Below are 6,010 nucleotides of genomic sequence, written 5' to 3'. Positions count from 1 at the left end.
CATTTGCATTTTTGAAATGTAAAATGAACCAGATTCCCCCCCCTCAGGAATTTGCGGAATATAAAGTTCTGAAAAACCATTTACTAGAATTGGAAAATAATAACAAAAGTGTTAAGTATTTACTGTCACTTTTGATGTAAAGTCTTAACGTATAAAAGTATTTTTATTTTTAAAGAAAGTTACCCCAAACTTAATTTATGCTCCTGTTAAGGTCATAAATAAATTTTCCTACAAACATAAAAATAATGAGCTGTAGTTATTAAAATATAGGCTAATTTATTTTTTCATTACATTAAGCAAGCATTAAACAAGAAAAAAACTCAAATGCAGTATTCTTTGTTTGGATGCATTGTTCAGGGTTTAATATGAAACCGGAAGATACAGATATTACAGTGAAAAACATAAGACAATAACATTAGCTAATGTCACGTATACTAAAATGGTACATCTAGATTTGTGTTCATATGGGCTTTCTCTCCAAGCCCTATCTGATGTGTGAAAGCCATGTGTGGTAGGTACTGTAGGTGTGAAATTCTTATTCTATCACCACCTTCATACATTTATTTTTTTCCCAGCCTTTTCGGCCCTCCACTGTTATTTTTCATCGGCTCGGGTTGATCCAGCATGCCATCTGGATTTATAGTTTTGCCTGTGGAAACAATGGCAAGAGAAAAAAAGGAGTCAAAAATAGAGCCCTAAGGCCTTCAAGCACACAAACCAGCACAGATATGTGCTCAGGTAATACATGCTATTATGTAGTTTCACTGGTCGTGACCTCAGCGATTTCAAGTCATCATTGCACATCTTTACTGTGTTAACGTCTTGACATCCACTTCAGTCTATGTTGCTAAACCATTTGCACTTAAGGTGCATTTAAGACCATTTGAAGTGTTGTACCTTACAATTGTTCAAAGTCTTATTTTGTTTGGATGCCATTTAAAGTTTCCTTTCATATTGGCTTTATGCTGCAAACCTAAGAGGGGGAAAAACAGGATTAAGCTTGTTTACCATCATATAAACCATACAGGCATATTATCAGCTATAATACATATTCATGAGGCAGAAGGGCTCTTGACATAGTGAGCACTCACTGGTATGCTAATGCAGCTGATGGACAGGTAACAGCTGCCTCCTGCATGTTAAATGTATTTTGATTTATTGGGCACCGTCCCTCTGCTCTCAGCTGACACACGGACCCCAGTGAGAGCAAGCGGCCCGTATCCTGTGTCCTGCAGACCGTACACGTCTAGTGAGAAAGAGGGGAGTGTCTATTAGTCATTTCACTACCATAGTCTGTCATTCCCAATAATCTTTTATAAAAAATAATAATGGAAGTATGGTAGCATGTCTCTGCCACAATATAAGTTATTGCAACTTACTCGCAATTCAGACTTCTCAGAATTGTGGGATATAAACTTGCAATTGTGAGGCATAAAGTTGAATTCTGAGGTGGAATAAAAGAAAACAAGACTGATCTGTTAAGAGTACACGCCTCATAATTCTGGCTTAACTCGCAAATGAGAGTTATAAAGTCAAAACTGGAAGATATAAACTCACAATTCTGAGAAAAGAAAGTCGGATTTGTAATTTTGTCTCACAATTCTGAGAGAAGTCAGAATTTGGAGCAAAAACAAGTTGAGATTTGGGGGGGGGGGGTGTTTATTCATTGGCTGTAACAGGCTTTCATATAAGGGTCAGTGAAGTCACACTTTTTTGTAAGGATCAATTAAGTTATTTGATGATGCATTAAACAAAATTCATAGATGATTTAAACCGGTTAAGTTGTTTTCAGATGACAAAACTACAATTAGAATGCAAGTAAAGTTCATAAGACTTATTATATAATAGTTATATGAATTATACAGACATAAAATTTAATTAAAAATGTAAAGTGATCAAAAGTGACTTAATACAATTTGTCATAAAATATTCATATTTTAAATAAACTGTTTTCTTGAACTTTCTATTCAAATAATGGGGTTTAATGCATTATAATTTTTTTTTTTTTTTACTTGGCACCACAATATGATCTAGAAAAGCTCTCCCTTGGCCCAGGTAAACACTTTGATGATAAAATGCATGCTGACCAATCTATGTAGCACGTATTTATTGAACTTCAGCTTAAGGTGAAATGCATCAGTGGGATATAAATAGCCTAATATTTGTCCGAGTTCCGATACTATATTATACAATAAACATATTATCAAGTTGTTTATCATTCTCCACAATCTTCAAGACCCGGTGGAGAGCACGTGTTTAGCAGGCAAACACACCGTATGGAGCGCCAAACCTGCCAACAGCCTGCAGAACAGCATTTAAGACTCTTGTTAAAGGACACCCCAGCAAACAGGGGACGTCCCCCGGACGTTCCGAACGTCCGCTTAGGTCCGCAGTACGTCCGATTTATAACGTTCGCTGGCGGACGTTCGGCGGACGTTCGGGGGACGTCCGGATTTGGTCCGCTTTTGACGTTCGCTGGCGGACGTTCGGCGGACGTTCGGAGGACGTCCGGATTTGGTCCGCGTTTGACGTTCGCTGGCGGACGTTCAGCGGACGTTCTGAGGACGTCCGGATTTGGTCCCCTTTTGACGTTCGGAGGACGTCCGGATTTGGTCCGCTGGCGGACGTTCGGAGGACATTCGTCTGAGACAGTTTGAACGTCCCTGTTTCGTCCCTCATCTGCCATTTCCATTCCAACACTTGAAAAATGCAGTCCTTTATCTTTTATCATCAGACCTGACCAGTGCTGGGCAGTAACTAGTTACATGTAACTATTGCAAAATAAATGTAGCAATTTGTTAATGTAATGTAAAATGTAATTAAATCACAGTTAATTATGATATTGTTAATGATTACAAAGGGAGTTACATTTGAATATTTTCACACATACATATTTAAAATATGAGACACCAATGTTTCTGGAGTTGAAGACACAGAATATGACACATGCTTATTCCATAACTGTTTTATTTCCTATTTTGGTTTATGTAAATTATTTATTTATTTAATTTTATTTTTAGATTAACTGCCTTTTTTTCCAAAGCATTGTTAGATGCCAATGTTTCCTGTCATAGCTATGCAAAGATTTGATTTCAAAAACAGTATCATAGCTATTAAACTATATCTTATGATTTTAAATCTGTATTTAACCTAAAAAATATTGCAAAGTAAAAAGAGCTGCTAAAGTCCTATTTTGAGGTGGTTGTACTTTACAATTAAATTATAGTCTTAATTCAAGTGAAGAAGGATTCTAAAATCTGAGAGTAATCAGTGTTGAGTACCACTGTAACATTAACCCTGCCTGCTTTAAATGATTCAAAATAATCAACATTTGAAAACAATAGAAATTTAGAAAAGTAATCAAATGTAATCAGCTACATTACTTAAAGTCACTTGAAACAGTGACACTACATATTACATTTTAAATAATTTAATTTGTAATCTGTAACCTATAACATTTCCAAAGTAACCTTCCCAACACTGGACCTGACACCTTGCAACTCAGACAAACAGAGTTGACAAAATCAACTCATATTGGATTTTAAAGGGTATTTTTGCCTAAAACAAAACTGTAATGATAACAGATTGCAAAAAAAAAAAAAAAAAAAATGTTTTGATTTGCTGATTGATGATGATATAAACTTTCAATAATATAATTGAACAGAGCTACAATTCGGTTTATGCATGAATGAAGAAAATATGTTTGCATCCCAGGAGCTCTACTAGAATGTTATAGAGTGAATGCCAAGGAGAACATGAAGAAAAAAAAGTGAAAAATAACACAGGTAAGACAAATTAATAAATTATTTTCATTTACGTATTAAACTGTTTATTTGTGCTATATAAATAAACTTGTATTGTATATATAAACTGTTGGTAAGACGACAAGAAAAGTTATTTAGGAAATAAATTATTTTAGTTATTGCATTTAAGACTGCTACACTACATGGAGCTCTAATAAAAAAGTAATATAGCCACACTGGAGATAGGATCCAAGCAGCTGTCGATCAAATGAGCACATGACCGAATGACGTCACTTTAGGGCACGCGGCATGTATCCATGGCAACGCTCAGCCGCTAATGACAGTTAACGGTCATCTGGTGATTTCCTCAGACACGGCTTTGAGTTTTCGCTTTTGTTTGGTCAAAAAAGGTATTTATTCTTTTATATTATTAGACATTATAGATACCTTAACTACTGTTTATCTCCTAATGCTTACATTTGATCAAGTTTACCTTTTTAAACCTTTGCTGAAGTTGGCCCACGCAGCTGCTGAGGTTAGGCTATGTGAACACTTTCTAAGCTAACGTTAGCTTGTAAAGCTGAAATGATTAAACGTATATAATACTGGCAGATATTAAACTTAAATATTTAATTTCCATATGGTAAAAATACACACTGAGACGCCTATATGCGGCAAAAAGGCATGTCCGCTACATTTCGGACCGCTTGGTCTAAATCCAAACTGTCAACAGTCTTTACAAATCGTTTGTCAATGGATAAAACGACAGTCCTAGATATATAAAGTCATAACACTACTGAATGTGTTCATTTTGTTGTTTTAGGTTAAAAGACAATGGGAAGAAATGCCATCGACTAACCACAGCTGACAACCAGAGACGCGGACACGCCAAAAAACACACACACACAATCACACACGAAAGCCCTGCAACTTTACCATTGTTCAATTAAAATAAATCTATTTTGCTTCATACAGCGTGTCTGTTGTCTTTGATTAGCTTAAAAGTACAATAAAATGACATTCAGGGGATTTAAAGTGAAAGTCCCCTAAACGTCCCGAATGTCCGCTGCACGTCCTGTGAACGTCCCCTTGAACGTCCGCGGGACGTCTTCGCGAACGTCCGCTCGACGTCAAGCGGACCCTACACGCTGACGTCCGGGGGACGTTCGCAGAGGCCATTTAGGGGACGTCCTGGGGACCTTTTTTTGTTAGCTGGGACATTACCTGATATGCATTCTTGGTAGGTTAATGATGTCTATGCAGTTAACTCTGTCTTTGATGTGACTCACATCATGTGAGTGTCGACTGCCTCCGCTTCTTCCATAGACAGTAAAAGAAATTTGTAATTTCTCCGAGAAAGGGGCTGGATTTTAAAACAGACAGGAAATGCGTCACTCGCTTCTCTCCGCCCATCGACTGGAATTGTGCGCCCTCTACAGGACACTGATGACGCTTTGTACTAAAGACATGACAAAATAACAACAAAATCAAACAATTAATAGTAAATTAAAGTTGCTGTGAGCGAATTCAGCTGCCTACTTAATGTGTTTCACGAACTGAATACCGGCTTGCCAAAATTTTTGCACGTTACAATAAAGCTGAGAGCTACTCGAAAACAGCTCACCAGAGATGAACTGAGCTCTGTGTCGAGTTGACCGAATCTGATTTAAAGGCTTTAGGAGGAATTGCAGTCAGATGTGTTAGAAAAGGAATAAATACTGTTCCCAAGTCAGATGAATGCAACATGAAAACTTTAAGATATTAGAACAATAAACCAAATTTGTACAATAATTTTGTCAAGCCCAGTATTCATTCATTTAGCATTTTCCCTAACTTGAAAAAACAAGTGCTGTCAAACGATTAACTCATCCAAAATAAAAGTTGTTGTTTTCATAATATATATGTGTATACTGTGTAGATTTATTATGTATATATAAATACAAACACATGCAAGTATATATTTAAGAAGAACGTTATGTTTATATATTAAATATATTTATATATAATATAAAGTATAAGAATATAAATGTATAAACATGCAATTATTTTTAAAATATATAGCTAATGTATGTGTGTATATACACATGATAAATACACACACACACACATATATATATTTATATATATTATTTATATTATATTATGATATTTATATATATTATGTAAACAAAAACATTTATTTTGGATGCAATTAATTGCTTGAAAGGACTAAAAAAATGTATTAATATTATAAAGGTGCATTAATATTGATAAATTTCTGACACATT

The 6,010-nt window shown here is 35.5% G+C and overlaps 2 long non-coding RNA genes across 2 annotated transcripts; one reads left to right on the top strand and one right to left on the bottom strand.

The window, feature by feature from the left end:
• Positions 1-332: 332 nt before the first annotated feature.
• On the bottom strand, positions 333-5,127 carry LOC113109015 (uncharacterized). The gene is made up of 4 exons (XR_003292838.1): positions 4,968-5,127; positions 1,092-1,246; positions 898-973; positions 333-649 (listed from the first exon to the last, which is right to left on the bottom strand). It is a non-coding gene; the product is annotated as an uncharacterized LOC113109015 (long non-coding RNA).
• Positions 3,296-4,715, top strand: LOC113109016 (uncharacterized). Its single transcript, XR_003292839.1, has 2 exons — positions 3,296-4,153; positions 4,567-4,715. It is a non-coding gene; the product is annotated as an uncharacterized LOC113109016 (long non-coding RNA).
• Positions 5,128-6,010: the final 883 nt, after the last annotated feature.

The sequence above is a fragment of the Carassius auratus genome, chromosome 9, assembly GCF_003368295.1.
Source record: "Carassius auratus strain Wakin chromosome 9, ASM336829v1, whole genome shotgun sequence".
Classification (NCBI taxonomy): Eukaryota; Metazoa; Chordata; class Actinopteri; order Cypriniformes; family Cyprinidae; genus Carassius; species Carassius auratus.
This window is presented reverse-complemented; position numbering and strand designations above follow the sequence as displayed.